This window comes from Notechis scutatus, chromosome 4 (assembly GCF_049901735.1).
Source record: "Notechis scutatus isolate UNSWTSFEM ecotype Mainland chromosome 4, rNotScu1.2, whole genome shotgun sequence".
Classification (NCBI taxonomy): Eukaryota; Metazoa; Chordata; class Lepidosauria; order Squamata; family Elapidae; genus Notechis; species Notechis scutatus.
Genome location: NC_142012.1, coordinates 144,081,104 through 144,100,135, shown reverse-complemented (window position 1 = coordinate 144,100,135; position 19,032 = coordinate 144,081,104). Strand labels below are relative to the sequence as shown.

At 36.1% G+C, this 19,032-nt stretch overlaps 1 long non-coding RNA gene across 1 annotated transcript in view; it reads left to right on the top strand.

Annotated features, from left to right (window-relative positions):
* The window catches only part of LOC148130954 (uncharacterized), a 35,330-nt gene extending 18,422 nt beyond the window's left edge, over positions 1 to 16,908 (top strand). Inside the window, exon 6 of the long non-coding RNA XR_015749504.1 lies at positions 14,735 to 16,908. This is a non-coding gene — a long non-coding RNA (uncharacterized LOC148130954). The remainder of the gene's footprint in view (positions 1 to 14,734) is intronic.
* Positions 16,909 to 19,032: the final 2,124 nt, after the last annotated feature.

The following is a 19,032-nucleotide window of genomic DNA, read 5'->3' as shown; positions in this document are numbered from 1 at the left end:
TCCTCCAAACACTGAAGAAGTAAATAAGCATGACAAAAATACATCTGCTTACAGGTATGTGTGTGTGTGTGTGTGTATATATACACATATACACACACATACACACACAAAATCTACAAACAGCATAATGTCCTTGGTGCATGAGGTGCAGATAAACCTTCTAAAAATATCACCATCCACTGAGTCTAGACCTAGATTATTTATTTATTAGTGCTATTCAAAGATTTTCAAAACAGTGGTAAATACCCCACATTGAAAATGAATCCTTCCCTAATCCCTATTATAGTTATTAATATCATTATTTTTATAATGCCTAATAGCGAATTAATATTCCTAATGGAAGACCTTCAATGGCCTTTTTTCCTCCTGTAAACCTCAACCTTAAAGAATGTCTCCTCAGGATAGATGTACTCCTGATTAAATTGCTTCAGATTGGTTTGGAGTTGTATAATTTCCACAAATTAAAATGAGTTCCCAATCTTTTGCTCATCCCAAGCAAAGATTGTGTTGTCTACTCAGCAAATTCTTAAAACTATTGAATGATTGTATTAAAGCAATACTACTGTATATATGTCTGTTTAATCTTATTCCATAAGCCAAGGGAGCAAAGACCAAATATAGCCCATTTTGTATTTATATTTATATTGCCACCTTTCAGCAGTTTTTATTCTGACTTTTTATGTTATTTCCTACTATTGCTTACATTCAAGAATTTACCATAGCAAATAGAGATAGATACAGAAAGACACTGAAAGCAAAGATAATTTTATTATCAAGAATCATTATAGAATCTTATTCATAGGAGCACTCTTCAGTAAACCTCATTTTTTCATTAAAATGGTATGCAATGAAAATGATCATCTGGTGGGATTCAAATCTTTTTACTACCAGTTCTGTGGGCACGGCTTGGTGGGCATGGCTTGATGGGTATGGCAGGGGAAGGATACTGTAAAATCTCAATTCTTTCCCCATCCACTAACCTGCTTTCCAGCTCCATTGTCCTGTGTAGGGCAACCAAGGAAGACCCAGCTGATCAGCTGGGACTCGGGAGGCAGAGAATAGATGGGGGCGGGACCAGTCAGAGGTGGTATTTGCCAGTTCTCTTAACTACTCCAAATTTCTCTCCAAAACTGGTCAGAACCTGCTGAATACCACCTCTGGTCTGGACAAATAATGCTAATGTTGTAAGCAATTTCTTTAATATGTAATTGTATACATTTAATTATTTATAAATAATATATTAGAAATAAATAAATAGGAAGGAAAAAAGAAAGTTAACTTAGATGAATTGCATGTAGCTCAGATAGGTTTTAGAAACACATTTAAAATTCAAAATTATTGGATCTTTCTAGAGACCTCACCTTAAATCCTCAGAAGTCAATTGAAATGTTTTAGACTAAAAATATATAGCCTTTGGTAGACTTGATTTGACATCACTTGTATAAGGGGAACAAGTGTAAATTAAATACTAAAATACAAGCTCGGGCATGTAGTGAAAATGTGATACAAATAAATGAAATCTTTATTTTATCATCAATCTCAATATTCATTGGTTTTACTGTTACTGCTGTTCTCCTCAATTACTCCATCAAGTACTACTCATGAAGACACAGACCTGGTAAAATATGTTGTGTTGATCAGGATTAAAATGCTTGCATATAAATTTATTGATTTGAATGAAATGGAAGAATTGGAAGGGATCTTGGAGGTCTTCTAGTCCAACCCCCTGCTTAGGCAGGAAACCCTACACCACTTCCAACAAGTAATATGATACCATAGTTAGTTAAATTAAGTGAAATAGAAAGATCTATAGGTAGATGAACCATCTCATTCTGGGCCCTTCATAAAGACCTAGGATAATGATAGAGGATCATTTCTATCATTTCTATTTTGATTTTTTTTTAGTAGTGGGTGATTTCCTTCTCACTTATTAGAGCAAAACAGAAATTATGTGTTTAAGCCTGATGCTTTTATTTTAACCAGTATTTAGATATCTTTAGTATGTGGAGCCTGACTTTCTATAATTTTACCACTTCTGAACCACTCCTTTTTTTTCCTACTGTCTTTGGATAATTAATGACCTTGCTTACAGTAATTTTGGAAGAATTACTCAACTGAGACAAGAGAATATGAGTCAGGACCACGGACAGTTCCACACAGAGCTCTATGAGTCGGAATTTGACTGAACTCAGAAGTCTAATGGAAATTATTATTTGTATTGCTTGTCTCCAGTCCTGTCATGCCATTTTGTATTATGTTTTTTCTCAGTTTTCTTGTTTTTGTTTTGCTTGTTTGTTCTTTTCCCGTGAAGCAGAATGACTAGGTCATTATGCTGCTTCAGATGAGCAATGAAAATAATAATTTCTACTAAGCTTCTGAATTCTCAATCAAATTGCAAATATAAACTTTAGTTACATTGTAAAGAAGGTCATGTTCATTATTAAAATTGGATTGTATCCCTTTTTGATAGAAAGTTTCATTAAAATAATCTCTTGGGCCTTCCATTGGTTCTTTCTGAACTTTTTCCTACATTAGAAGGAAGTTTTGTAGATAGTTTCTGGAACCAGCAGAAACTAGTCTTGTTTTGTCTTGGAATGTTCAACTTTTTGGGAGTTGGACTGACAGATCCCACTTCTGATATTTCCTTCTGATAAAGGAAGTTTCTGACTATGTTTTTTTTTTTTCAATAAATGCTGTAGAGATCTAAAGAAGTCATAATTTTGAAATGTTTCCATATTATCATTTTTATGAATATTTATCAGTTAGATTCATAACCTGATCTGTCTCTGAAAGTATAATGATGATGGTGGTATGAAATGAAAGCTAGAAATAAAATATGGCCTATTGCCTTATATTATTTTTCACAACGTTTCTCTTGTACAATTAATACTGATCAGAGGGACAATCTGAAAATACATTATTACAGCTTCCACCTATTGCTGACTTCATGGACATAGATAGTTGACCTGCTCCAAAAAAAACTTTTGTAAAGGACCAGGTAAGCCATGTATGGTTTAAATAGATGTTGAATTCAAGCCATGCCATGTCTGTAGTTCAAAGAATACCAAACACTTTGGTTCAGACATTACAATAAACCATGATTTGTCAAATAAGCTACTTATGTTCACTCATACTCTAACCCATAAATCATAATTCACAAACCACAATGACTGAGTATGATCCATAAATCAAATGATTTTTTCCATGCCAAGATTGAGTAGAAAAGAGGGGATATACAGTTCTACCTAGTATTCCATATTTGTCCTGCAACATCGCCATGTATTATTAATTCAGAAAAATGCTTTCAGCATTCAGCTTTGTATTGCACTAAAAATATTTCAATGCTTTGGCCATATTGTTTGTCTTGACATGGCTTATTCTAATGTAAAATCTTCATTGGCTGATCACACCAGTTTGGAAATTTACTTTAAGAGTGGGCAACTCGTGAAATGGATTCAGTGCCTGAACTAGACCTAGAAGAGTTAATGGTTTGCCTAGTATTTTTATAATTCAAGAATGTTTAGCAAAGTTCTGTAAGGTTTTGTCATATAGATAAATTAATTATTGGAATCAAGGATGAACCACCAGCAGAATTAAGAATGTCTGATATTATCTGGATAATATATAATGGCTTGTCATTTTATCATTGAAATCAGTGACACCAGTACTTGAATATATTGATGGAAATATATGGGCATTATCAACAATTTTGCAGAAGCTATTAAAATATGGGCACATTAAGTAAAACTTCAGTTATACAGTAAATTAGGTTTATCTTGCTGTTATCCCAAAATACACCATATTTTTTCATTTCCTTTTATTCGTCTCTTTGTAAAATATTATTCTTTTGGAAAGAATTTGCTGGTGCATAAACTTACCTAAAGCCATTTTTTAATATATGAGGACTAAGCTACCATGCAAATTATATACAGTAAAATACCACTATGTTAAATCAAAATGGCAATGTCCATATATTTTTCCTACAAACAGTTTAAATCATGTTGCTAATGTTTCATAGTTGTAACTCTGACTGTTCCATGTCATTCTACAGGCATTTTTTCCCCAATCTATAGCACAGATTCAGGGTAAAAAAATTAATATAAGCTCTGTTGTCACATTAAAATCAATGTGCTTGGTCACTTCATCATACATTCTTGTTTTTGAATGAGTCATAGTGAAAGCAGTGGAACTGGTGGATAAATATAATTTTAATCTTAGAAGTAGTTAAGTGTAAGTCAAGTATACTACCTTTGAATATGCAAGTTTAATCCCAAGAGAGCGAATGCAGCTGCTAGGCAACAAACTATAAGAAACTAAAAAAGCCCCTTTGATTGCAAAAACTTTAATCTTTGGCAATGCATAAACAGACACAAGATTTCTGCCTAATATGTCAGCGTCATTCTAATTGCCCATAATCTTGTTTAAATATTACTGCACACATTTTCTGTATTTATATTTGTGCTAATTAAATGTGCCATTGCCTGCAAATGTCACTATCCTGTCCTATTTTGTCTCCTTCTGTTCTAGTAGGCAATGAAACAAAATGATCAGCCATCTATGACTGGTAGTGTTGATGGATGCTTAACATCTTTGGATTTTCAAGCAGTAGACTTTAATTATCTTCCTCCTACCCTTGAGATTTCTAAATATATCAAGGGCAGAAAGGGCTAATGTGAAATAGAAAACAATGATTCCAATAGAAGAAAATATACAGGACATAGTTCAGGACTGAACTGTAGAGTTCTTGATGTGCTCTCAAGATGTGTTACCACCATTGGTGTTAATGAGTATGGGTTTGCCTCCCATTTATATCCAGTAGCTTACTCTCCAGTATTGATAGGGGAGGGTTTTCTCCTTGGTTGTTCCTTGATAAGGAGATTTGTTTTCTGCTTGATTGTTTATCTGGTGTTAATCAATGGTGGGATTCAAATATCGTTGCCACTGGTTCGGTGGGCGTGGCTTGGTGGGTGCACTTTGCGCATGTGCACACAGAGGCGTTATAGCTCACCTCCTGCAAGCCTGCATGATTCCAGTTGCTTCAGCAGCTGTCGCGTGGCACTCTTCTGTGTCGGCAAAGCAGTTGCGCTTCAAATTCAGCAGATAAAGGTGAGTGTGGGAGCCCGGGTGGGCGGGCGGGTCCAATAGCAGAGAGGCAGAAAGAACCGGTTTGGCCTCCGCTGCTCATCACTCCGACCGGCTCACCAGAACCGGGCAGAACCGGTCGAATACCACCACTGGTGTTAATGCTTATCTGATGAGGGTGTGCTGGAGAGGATATATTTTATTTATTTTATTTTCATTTTATTTATTTTAGTTTGTCAAGCATGTATGAGAAAACAAGTATAAGTATGAACATAACATATAAACATATAAGTATAAACAGGTATACGTATACACATAATAAATGAGTACGAATAAATGGATAAATGGGAACAGTAAAACAGGGATGATAGGCATGCTGGTGCGCTTATGCACGCCTCCTTACAGACCTCTTAGGAATGGAGTGAGATCCATGGTAGACAGTTTATGGTTAAAGTTTTGGGGGTTTGAAGATATGACAACAGAATCAGGTAATGAGTTCCAGGCATTGACCACTCTGTTGCTGAAGTCATATTTTCTGCAATGAAGATTGGAGCAGTTTACTTTGAGTTTGTATCTATTGTTTGCCCATATGTTATTGTGGTTGAAGCTGAAGTAGTCATTGACAGAATAATATGTTGTAGTAAACAATTTTGTGTACTAAGATTAGGTCAGACAGTAGGTGGCGTAGTTCTAAGTTGTCTAGGTCCAATATTTCAAGCCTGGTGGCATAAGGTAGGAGCAGAGAACTCTTCTCGTGAAATACCTCTGGACTCGTTAAATTGTATTAATGTCCATTATACAGTGTGGATTCCAGGCAGATGAGCTGTATTCAAGAATTGGTCTGGTGAATATTTTGTAGAAGGTTTTGATCTTTTTGTTTGCTTCTTAGTATTTCCTCTTTTCAAAGGTGTATAAATGTGGTTTATTTCTGTGTGTCTATTGATGTCAGCCCTCCCAAGTGAACTAGTCAGAAAACATGACTAGATGAATTAAATCTTCTTTTTTGTAAGGCTTCATCTTTCAAGTACAAACTTCCCTCTGCCACATTTAACTGCTTGATCTATTGAGGCAGGATTTTCTTAAATTTCTTTCTCTAACCATTAAGCCACTGAGGACTCCTGTCTTATCTCTCTTGTCTGATTGTTTCCTAGGCAGCAATTCTTCCTCTCATTCCCCAAGCTCATTCATACATTCCATTACAATTGATGACCAATTTATCTGAATACCAGGCTTCCAAGAATTCCCTAAAGTTTTTAGATTTATTATGGACTAATTTAAAGCACTGACCTGGTCCAACAGATTCTTTTTAAGTTCTGAACCAAAAATGGTATTAGAGAAGTCAGAAAGAAAAGCAGCGACATCCAAATAACAACTGCAATTTTTTTCATCTAATTGATTTTTGTTTTTAGTAGCACAGGTGTTAAACACCAGCAGGATATATTCCCATTCTTTTAAGATAGAAAGCATAGGAAACCTGAACACTATTCAATTTTTTCTCAAACTAGGGGAAAAAAAGGAAAAATCCTAGCTATATTTACATGTGTGATGTGTCTTTATCTATTTTGAATCTTTAGCCCACTCTCTACAGCCCATACCTCTCTCAAACATTGAATGCAGGTCCTGTCAGAGAAGAAAAGGGCACTGTATTGCAATTTCTTTTTACTCTAATGCATCCTGAAAAATTCAAATGCAATTTACATACCAAACTCTGGTTGATCATTAGCACATCACAATTAACCTGAACTGGGTGTAAAATGCCTTTTAAAATTCTCCACCAAATTTGTGGGCTGACAAATCTGGTATATGAAATCTCAAAATTTATCCAAGGGGACAGGGAAATTAGTTGAGAGTTTATTACATGAAGAATTTTTGTCTAGCAATAGGAGTAGTACCATTATGGAAAAAGCCCAATGGGATGGGTTGATTATGTCTTCTGCCTTTATGATTTCATTATAGTATGGAAAGCCACATGCCAGCAATGATTACAGAGTGAAGGAGGGGACATTCACACACACACACACAATCACTTCACACTTCACTGCTAAATGAAATAACATCCCCACTCCACCCAAGAGAATCTTCTGAAATTATCTTCTTCTTTGAATTAATTTTTAAATCACATTTTGCTTTTTCAAATAGAATGACAACTGGAAGAAGGAAATGATAGAACAATTTCCAGTGTAGCACTGCAAGTAACTTTATATAATTAACATTAAACTTCATCTTCTCCTATACAGATTTGATGTCAACCTGTCCCATCGCTTTTATTTAAGCAAAGACGAAAAGTTTCTCTGCTCAGTCATACCATTTGAGAAAAACCCAGGCAAGGACTACTACTTTTGGTTCTCAAAGGCTCCATGTTTTCTTGAAAAGCTCCTTTCCCTGGTTGTATCAAAAGGAGAAATGGGATTTTCTTAAGAAGGAACCAGTTCTTGGGGATAACAGAAAATAAGTATCAGAAGCCTTATTGTTTCAGTGAAGTAGCATGCTTAAACACTAGACAGCTCCTTACTACTTAAAATAAGATGCATCCCAATCAAATATGCTAGCAGAAATATCTCTACTCATTTTATTTGACGTTTATGAAGAAGATTCATTTACAGTGGATCATAAAGTAATCAGAGGAAAGGTTATTGCTAAAGCTGATTAAATAGATGTAATAAAAATCCATGACCTTGCTATATACCTTTCAGCTCTTCTTTTAAAACGATAAAGGTAAGCAATTTTGAAACTAGTTTCTCCTTGAAGAACGGAGAAGTTTTACTTTCTTATGAAGTCATTTTATAAGTCATGTTGTGTCCTTGCTCAGCACTGAGATTATGAATCTGGAGGGTATCCTGCAGGTCATTTTATGGAAAAGTCTGTTTAATGCAAGAAGTTCAAAACTAGAACATTTCCATTGGACTGGAAACAATTCTCCAAGAATTTGCTGCATTGCCTAACTGTGGTTACTCAGCTACATCCCATCCCAGTAAAATAAGGAGACAACAGAGGGGGAGAAGGGTAGCACCAAGGCAGTATCAAGGTGTTACAGGGCTTGGCACACAATAAGAATGCTGTGATGGATTGTGAAGTTAAAAATAGTGCACTACCAAAGGAACTAGCAGCATTTTAACAGCATGGCATTGGCATTAAGAGTAGCACTGGAAGCTTTGGCTTCTTTTTACCATTAATACATGTAATGTTCAGCTGAAATCTCTGTAAGCTTTTAGATCAAATGGTGTCCCTTGTGCAGTGGCTGAGAAGAATTTGCTTTCTTCTTTGGTATGTAATAGCCTTCCAGTTATTTAAGGCTACATCTTGTCTCTAATCAATGTTTTCTTTTCTAAATAAAGCATACATATCCTTTTCCTTTGAAATCTCTTTTCTGCAGTGTTGACTATCTTTATGGTTCTGTGCTGTTGTCTGTCTTTTTGGGCTTTTTTCTGAATGATTCTAGCTGCTTGATGTCCATAAAAATTCAAATTAGGAAACCAGATAAACCTTTTCTAAAGGTTTTTCTAGAATCCAGATTTTTAACACGTACATTTTCCCCGGGTGAAGCAGTCATCTAAAATTGGCAGACTCATCTTTGATTCATCTATTTGCAATAAATATGTCAGGTTCTTAAAGCATTATTTATATATAGTGATAATCAGAACTAAAATGCCAACTCTTTGCTTTAAAATTAGAATCTAAAACAAATATCCAATCAGTGGTATGGTTACACATTAATTGTCAAGAATTGTCAAGTGCTTATAGATTCTTTATACATCAAGAAACAGTCTCCTAGAATAGAAGCATCAGTCAAAATAATTTTTAAAAAATTAGACGGTGTGTTTTTTCTCTCTTGTTATCACTTAACCACACACAAAGGAGCAATCTGTTATGTTGTAGGGCAGGGTATTCTAGAGCTTCCAAAATGTGCATCTTTCTGAACTCTATCCACTGTAGCTACACAATTTTTTGTTGTAGTTGTAATTTCATATTTTGACTTTGGTTCTACAATTGTATCAATGGCAATGTGCAGGTTTGCTCTTGGATAATATTACATGGGTTTCTATTGATACCAAAGTAATTGAAACTTACCATATCATAACTTAATTAGGCTGTCCCCACATTTTTACAAGTCACAACTACTTCCTAGTATGAGGCCCTTGTTAAAATTATTCTAAAATGAGTGGAAATAATATCAATTATTATAACAGGAAGGGGAGATACAGTTAGATTTTGTGGGTTCTCTGAATATACAATGATGAATATACAAAATGAATAAACAAAATTCTTCTTCCCAAAATTTGAGGAACCATATATTTAGTTTGAATCTGTCCTTTTTATCAGGAAGCTTCATTTGTATTCATAGGAAGCACAATAGCAGGATTTTTATTATGCCTTTTTAAAAATAGTACTAAGTAAAATGCATTAAGAGGCAGGTTGAACATTATAATATAGACATGGGCATCTTTATGCATATATGAATTAATAAATCTAGCAAGATAGATTCCCAAACTCTGTGTCCTTCAGATGGTTCAATTGAGTGTAAATTTTAGGCATTCAACCCATTTGGAGGCAGCAAACACAATAATCTATCCTACCATTGTTGATGTTGCTGAATTTTGTTGTGTGAAATTTTACACTAGTCATGAAAGTGCATCACTTAAAGACATTCTTTTCTGCAAAATGATTGCCATAGAAAATGTTTTTCTGACAACTTAATAACCAAATGTTCTCCTTTGGATTGAGTGATACACAAAGAGCCCATTGATTGCAATTTGCACATCTAATACATTTTTCAATGCTAGTTTTCTTCACATATCTTTCTATTATGTTAGTTGTTCCTGCAGATTTTATTGGAAATTACACTCTGTCCTAAACAGAAAAAGGTGATTATTTTCATTAGAACATTGGAAATTAAAAGTGGATACTTAGAATAATTCACTCAACACTGTCCAACTATATACAAAGCCTGCACTACTATTACTATTAATGTTCTCATCACTCTTTACCACCCATCCCCTCCCACTTGTGACTGTATGACTGTAACTTTGTCACTTGTATTCTTATGATTTATATTGACTGTTTCCAAGTATGATTTGATTGCTTATTGTACCCTATGATTATTATTAAGTGTTGTACCTTATGATTCTTGACGAATGTATCTTTTCGTTTATGCATACTGAGAGCATTTGCACCAAGATAAATTCCTTGTGTGTCCAATTACACTTGGCCAATAAAGAATTCTATTCTATTCTATTCTATTCTGTTCTGTTCTGTTCTGTTCTGTTCTATTCAAAATGTTATATTATGGCTGCAGACCTTGAGGTACAAAATATGAGGTACAAAATATGCAATCTGGTCTTACAATCTGGTACAACCTTGAGACATATCTCCATTAACCCTTATGGATCTGATAATTAAAGCAAATATTACTGAACTCTCTACAAGATATTATTTTGTGGTGCATCAAGAGATTCATATGTTTCTGTTTTTCTATTCTATTTTTGTCTCATCATATTCTTTTTTCTCAAAGTTGGGTGCTTGTAGGCTTCCATAATTGCACAGCAATGCAGTAGGCAAGTCTATCAGTTCCATCGTTACATAATGTTACAACTGCAAGGCAAGCCTCTATGGCAAAATATCAGCACTCATCCAAACTTTAATTAAACCCATGCTTCATTTCAGCAAGAATAGCTGAGGATAATGAGGATTTTGTCAACCTGAGGTGGTGTTTGAGTTAATTGTTATGCTTTGAAGGGAAAAAATAAGACAGGAAATTAAACAATTGTGATAATAGAGACAGCTGATAAGTCATCCAACCTAAAGAGGGAGTCAAAGAACTGTTCTGTAGGACAAAATGAAAAAAAAAAAAGCAGGTTTGAACATGATTTCTCCAAATAAGGCTTGTTGTTGAATTTTTGTCCTAGCTGGTAGTAGTGGTAAACTAGTCCTGATGGGATTGCATTCTCACAGATCAGGTGCTCAATTCTGGGGATATTTAATGTTTATTTTATGGAGTAAGCCCTTACTTTCACTTTGCTCTTCAACCATTTATGTTGTAGTCCTGGCCATCTTCTGCATGTACATCATCTTGAAGGATTCCAATCCTTAAGTGAAAAATTCTTCCTCACTCCCAGTGTTAGTGAAATAGTACAATTGAATTTGACTTCCTCACCTCCAAAAACCACTATCATAAAAGAGTGACTTTATTGCCGCTCTAGACAGCAAAATAGGGATTGGAATGGATTTGGCAGAGATAGATATTAATAATTAGAAAGCATTCTGGGCTTTTTTATTGGTTGGAGGAGCTTTGTATGAATTGTGAATATGAATATCAGAGACCGTTTATTTTCAGATGTACTGTATGTATGAAGAGTTGAGACTTGCAGAATAGTTGGGATTAGTAGATGTTTCTCCAGCACATCCAATTCTAAATTCACAAATACAAAAAGTCATTTTTATGTTTGAGAAAGCTTGCATTTCAAACTGGTAATGCAAATTACATGGCTTATAGAGAGGCAGAAAATTGAGTAGCCCATGGAAATTACTTAAATGTTCACCCTATTGATAGTAAAAGGCTCAATATTCTCTTATGAATTGATAAATTGATAGTCACAATACAGAATCTATTACTGATGCAAACCACCACTAGTAAATTCTGCTATGAATGTTGACAACATTCAGATCTACAACAAGAAAAGATCAGGCTGAGTGAACTGCATAATCCAATGCAATCCAATGCAACTGAAGGTTCACATATAATCCCTTGACATCCCTAATAACTTTATAACATATTATAACAAATAGGTATTTCTCTTTTTTGTTGGTAATGCACCTCTCAACATGTAATCCTACCACATAAGGACAGTTAAAATTTGAAAGGCTCCATCCTTAAGCATGGCTATAGCTAACATAGTTTTTTTGCTTCCTCTTTCCTGCATTATTTTCTCCACCACTCACTTTCATCTTATGAATATTTGATCCCTTAATTCACCGTAAAAATTAGAAAGGCGATGAAGAAATCCAGTTGGAACAATTAGCTAAATAGTTCCTTTTTACATTTTTAATACACATGTCTTAATGAGCTTTGAATGAGAGCATGAACACTTAAATGGTTTATTAGAAATCCAGTGCTAGGGTTTGTATCTGTGTGTGAGCTTGTTCCGAAAGCAACCATTCTTTCTATAAACTCTATTAAATTTAAAAGAACTTAGCATCACTTTCACTGAACCCTGAATTAGGTAAATATTTCCTGTCAGTTGTAACTCTACAACTGTCAGTCAGTAATTCTAAAGCACCATGCTGATCTCTGTTTCTTGGCTGAAGGACCAAGCATTGTCCAAAGACAATTTCCGTGGTTATGTGGCCATCGTGGCTATACATCAAACATGCATGGAACACTGTTACATAAAAGTGGTACCTATTAATCTACGTGCATTTGCATGCTTTTGAACCGCTTGGCGGACAGGAATTGGGGATAAGTAATGGGAGCTCACCCCATTGCACAGAGCTTGGGTCTATTACCTTTAAATCCCACATTTGTCTGAAATAGTATAGGTTTCCTGCCTGAACAGGGGATTGGACTAGAAGACCTCCAAGGTCCCTTCCAATTCCTTTATTCTGTTCTTCAATGTCAGCAATAAGTTCTCAGCAGACCAAGGATATCTATGATTCTCAAGTAGCCCCTAGAGCAGGGCTGTCAAACTCCTGGCCCACAGGCTGGATGCATCATACACTGGCCACACCCACACCCAGTTTAGCGAAGGGGAAAAAAGTCACAATACATCATGTGATGCAGCCATGATGATGCCACCGCTGCTCTGGAGTTTTTTTCAGATCGTTTTGCAGCTTTCTGCCACTTGGGAGCAGGAACAAATGAAAATTTAGGGAAGGCTAAAATAGGTTTGAAATAGCTTTCTTTTGGTCAAGCTCACATCTGGGAGATTTCAGAGTCATGTCCATAATCATAGAACTGAAAGGGGCCATTTGCTTCATAAAGTCCAACAATTGTTCAGTAGAATGATCCTAATTAAAGTATCCCTGACAGGTGGCTATCCATCCCTTGCTAGAACACATTCAACCAAGGGGAGATAAACACCTTTCAAGGTAATTAGTTTTCCTGGCAGCAGTTCAGAAGTGGTTCTCCATGATCTTCTTCTGGGACAAGCAGGTGGATAGAGGCATTCTGACAGCTCTTCTATGTGCCTTCAAATATTAAATCTCCTTTCAGCCACCAAATAGTTAATCACATCTCCATTGTGTGAAGGAAACTTGGGGGGGGGGGGGAATTATTACAAAAAACTGAATTCTTGTACAATCTACCGAGTTATAGTCAAACATATTTCATTCACTGCCCTGTACAAAAATGGATGCCCTGACCTCTCCTTTTTGTCCTTTTGTCTTCTGTCTGGCGGGTGTAATCTCAAGATCAAATATTGTGTGGTTGGAGATTTTTTGTTTTTGTTTTTGTTTTTGAGTATCTAACAAGCTCTCTCATTCTCAGCAGTTTTTTTCTGTTGCACAGAACTTCCTAATGCTAAGTTAACAAGCTCAGCTCTCTGGCTTTAACATTCTGTCCTGCTTGCCAGCTGCCTGAAATTGACAAGACCTTAATCAGGCTGAAACCTTTTGCTCCTAACAGGCTTTAGCATATACAATTGAAAAACAAGTCTTACTGGTGATGGAAAAAGTAACTTTGTACTTTTATTTTTTTTTAGCTTTACACTAATTTTTGTCATGGATACCAAGTAATATAAACAGTGTGTCTTTCTTTTCTCACAATTTCCTTCTTTGCCTCTTCAAATATCTGGCAACTCTATCTATCAGTGGTGGGATTCAAAATTTTTTACTACCAGTTCTGTGGGCATGGATTGGTGGGCGTGGCAGGGGAAGGTTACTGCAAAATCTCCATTCCGTCTCCACCTCACTAACCTGCTTTCCAGCTCCGTTCTCCTGTGCAGGGCAACAAAAGAAGACCCAGCCAATCAGCTGGGACTCGGAAGGCAGTGAATAGAGGGGGGCAGGGCCAGTCAGTTCTCTGAACTACTCAAAATTTCTGCTACCAGTTCTCCAGAACTTGTCAGAACCTGCTGAATACCATCTCTGCTATCTATAAAGGAATGAAATCAGAGGGGGAAAATACTTTCTTAAGCAAAGCTAGCTTCATTCATCCATTCAGTTTTAACATGCTCACAAATACATGATCTAAACAGTGGGGAGAGCTCTCCATAAAGAAAGAATTCCATTGGATGGTAATCCATCTGTTCTATTTCTCTTTCTCTCATGTAGAGAAGTCTGAAATGCTAAAATAATTCTTGGTACATATATTTTAACTGATTAATGTTACTGTTGTGAATGGAAAATACTTCGTTTTTTAACTTCTGTTAAAAATTAATAAACAGTTTCTGGGAGTTGGGCAGCATATAAATTACATATATTTTATTGTTACTGTTATTGGCATTGATATTATTTTAATAATATCAAATTATTGCTAATAATTAGATAATAATTAGATTCCAAGTCTAGTTCCTTCCCTCTGTAGGCCATTATTCTCACTTTTTTTAAAAAAAAATTCTTTTCATTTTCAGGTACATATTTATTGTATTACTTTTCTAGCCAATCTAAAAAATGCTTGATGAAAAATTTCATCTTCCCTATTTTTTCTTTCTTTCTCCAGAGCGGGATCAAGCAGAGAGAGAAAATGAAAGCAGGAGGTGGCTGACTAGCAACTTCTGAGAGAGGCTTTAAAAAACTGCCCTTTGTCATCTGTTGCTTGGTTCTTTGTCAGCTTATTTGCAGAATGATAAGTTAAATTATAAATTTGTAAAGAACTACCAAATGGTAGCACTTCTATACTATGCGGAAACTGGAGTAGTTTTAAATAGGTTTTAAATATAAGAGGCATTTGTGTCCATGCAATGTTTTGGAGAAGAAATATATTTTTAAAATTATGAGCATCAGAGGCTTAACTTACATCTCCACATTTCTTTGATTAAAAGCAAAAAAATGGTTTAGGATGCAATTATTGACCGAATGTCAATGAATGACTCTTCAGGCTACCTTGTTCCTCTGTAACATCTCTGTTTCACTGTCATGATGCTATCACATGGCACTGATCTAGAAGCACAATGTGTAATAGATTCACAGGAGAGTATGGAGGCATTGTCCTATGTTGGAGGAGAAACATTGGGAACCTAATATTATCACTGGCATTATGGGGAACTTTGGTCATCAAAGTTCATGCAAAGAAATTGCATCACAACATGCAATTTCTTTTTTAAAAATCCCATCATTTTTATGGAACATTGTGTTTATGAAACAGTTTGTAACCAAGTCTAAAAGATAATATTTATCTGATGTTTCTTTGATCATGACTTCAAGAACCAACACTCATTCTATCTGCAATGAATTGCCCTCCTACAGATGCTTCTCTTATCACTGATGTCTTTGGGCAACCATATCTCAGTTGAAAAAAAAATCTAGAAGTTTTTTTCTGTAAAGAAGCAAAAAGAAAAAAATCATAAGAGTGTCTAGCGCTTTGCTATTGCTTGAACATGACTTGATTCTTGCAGACCAGCAATACATTTTGTTTAATTATAACATAAAGGAGCAACCTCTGCTAACCTAATGCTTGCTTCTTTAACTACTTGATGAAGTACCATTCTTGAAGGACCTAAAGGCAGAGTATCTTGCACTCCTGGTTCTTTCCCCAAAAATATTCTGGGAGAGGTGAAGCTAAACAAAATAGACTGGCCCAAAGCAGTGGTGAGATTCAAATTTTTTTACTACCAGTTCTGTGGGTGTGGCTTGGTGGGCGTGGCTTGGTGGACTTGGTGGGCATGGCAAAACCTCCATTCCCTCCCCACTCCTGGGGGAAAGTTACTGCAAAATCCCATTTCCTTTCCACCCCACTAACCTGATTTCCAGCTCTGTTCTCCTGTGCCTGGCAACAAAAGAAAACTCAGCTGATCAGCTGGGACTCGGAAGGCAGAGAATAGATGAGGGCAGGGCCAGTCAGAGGTGGCATTTGCCAGTTCTCCAAACTACTCAAAATTTTTGCTACCAGTTGTCCAAAACTGGTCAGAACCTGCTGAATACCACTTCTGGCCCAAAGCCATCGAATCTTCAATAGCCAAGACTGAACTAGTCTCCCCAATCCAACACTTAGCCATTATACCACATTCACTTTTAAATGGGTTGGAACACAGTTTCAAAAATTCCCAATTCTTGGGGCAATTAGCCACCTGCACTAAAAACATAGAAACTCCAAAGCAATGTCAATGAAGATGAGCTCTGATGCAACTAATTTCAGTTATTTTTAATGCGAGTTTTGCAAAGTCATAAACAATTCTTCATTGGACTTTGAATAACAAGGCAACTGAAATGGAAAAAGTCGGTTGGTTTCACTTTCCATGTTGAGTGAGAAAACCTGTATCTCTGTGAATCATTCTATCTTTGAAGTTTGCCTGTTTTGCTGGAAAAAGACTATTTTTTTAACCTAAGGATTCTGTGAAATGAAATGTTTAAAAACATTTTTGTCATCGGGCCCTTTGTCCTAAAATGTTCCATTGCTGAGAAGCAGAGCAGTAAACTATTTGTAAATTATTTCACATTAGGTTTCAGCAGTATTATCACAACTCTCCAGATGCTTGCTACAGTAAAAAGAAGTGAGAGCCTGCAGAGACACAGATTTTCATATTTATTCCCAAGTTTCAACTCTAGCTTTTTCTTCTCAAGTCAAGGTCTCTTGAGGGCCTTGAGAGACAGCTGAGGAATGTTTACATAACAGTTCTCTCTCAGTTCTGGGAACTACTGATTCTCACCTCATCAGCTTCATCCCTTATATGTGCATTATTAATAACTATTAATATTACTCACCTTTATTAATGCACATATTAATGTAGTTCTCTTGGTTCAATGACAGTTAGCAAAGTTGTGTGTTTCCATGATACTGGAAAATTCTTCATTCAGAAATCACTGAAAAAAATCCCCCTTTCAATTTTTCCTAATATATAAACACCTGGGCTATACTATTTACTTTTCAGAGTGTCAACAAACTTCTCCATTGAAGTGGATTATTTTATCAGTTTAAATAATATGCAAGCTTTGTTACCATTTCAAACTAACAAATTGAATATATTCATGTTGTCTCCTCAGATATATTCGCAGATATCATAGGATTAGAGTCTTAAGGATTAACTCTGGAGAATTGAAGTGGGCAGATCTGAAAGCTGACATTTTCAAAGTAGTGTCTGGAGACTAAGACCAAAAATCTGTATTTTAATAGGCAGTCAATCAGTAAACATTTGATAAAAGAGCATGTTCATTCTCTGGGATGCAATCCAGTAGCCTTAGATGTGACAGGACTACTGAAATGTTGCAACCTAATTTCTTATTCCGTTTACCACATGTGTGGCAGATTGGAGAGATTCCTGGCAAAATGAAAACACTGGTAATCATCCCAGAATGGAGGAGGTGACAATAGTGTGGTGTACTTTTTGTAATTAACCATTCTGGTGGAGCAAGAAAGTTAATGCAGTATTTCCTCCATTCTCTCCCCCCCACCACCCCCACACAAACCGGAGCTGAAAGTTGTCATCAGGTGATTAAAAATTAAAGATCAAACTTGACAAAAAGAGGATAGGAGAAAGCTACGAAGAAAATAAAAAGCCACGTAACAAGTAAGTGATAAGAAGTCAGATCGGGTTAAGACAGAACTGTTAGGAGAAAGATGATTTCATAGCAACAGTTAATTTACTTCTGTGAGTCATCTCTGTAGCAGAATATAAATATAAATCTGCCAAATTAAATAATTTAAGGAAACAAATACCCCAAATCAACAGCCACACGACAGTGTTGTTTTAGCAATATAAATGACTCCCATTTTTGGGAGTGCCTTTAAGTCAATTTTGAGTTCTGGCTACTGTCTAGACTAATCCCAGAAGTTTACTTGGCAAGGTTTCCCAGAAGTGGTTTGCCATTGCCTCTTTGCTAGAGCACAGAGAATTTGACTGGCTCAAAGCCACCCGGAAGCTTCATGCCTAAGTTGTGACTAAAACTTTCAGTCCTCCCATTTCTAGCCTGATGCCTTAACCACTACATTAAACTGGGTCTCACCCAGTGGTGGGATTCAAAAATTGTTACTACCAGTTGTGTGGTTGTGGCTTGGTGGGCATGGCAGGGGAAGGATACTGCAAAATCCCCATTTCCTCCCCACCCCACTAACCTGCTTTCCAGCTCCATTCTCCTGTGAGGGCAACCAAAGAAGACCCAGATGATCAGCTGGGATACAGGAGGCAGAGAATAGATGGGGGTGGGGCCAGTCAGAGGTGGTATTTTCTGGTTCTCCAAACTACTCAAAATGTCTGCTACAGGTTCTCCAGAACTGGTCAGAACCTGCTGAATACCACCTCTGGTCTCATCAGTAGTATAAAATGCAACATTAGGCATTTGTGGATATAGATCTACATGGTTTGCATGAGGAAGAACCCTAGGTTCAGTTGTTGGTAGCTATAGATAAAGCTAAGAAAAACTCTTATCTGGAATCCTAACTAAACCGTTCCAGGAGAACCAATGGTCTGATTTGGTGCAAAGCAGATTTTAATGTCCCTATATTAATGCCCAAGAAAAATATCTTACCTCAAGAAGTGGATCCTACATTGTGTATATTATATAGAAAGCTAATATAAGCAATTTGGTGCTTGAGCTATAGCTAAGCTGATAAGCCACATTTAAAATATCAATGCTGAAATAATTTAAGGATAACCCAGCCCATTTGAGTCTGTGTTTGTTGAGAACACATAAAACCTGTTGTTCTGTCCTTAGCAATTTGATTTCAACTCTCATAATTCCCCAACAACTTATTGCTGAAGTTGATAAACTTTGCTTTAAACTAAATACATAATATACTAAAGACACCTAATGAGAAGGAAGAACTCACTGGAGAAGAGCCTAATGCTAGGAAAGATTGAAGGC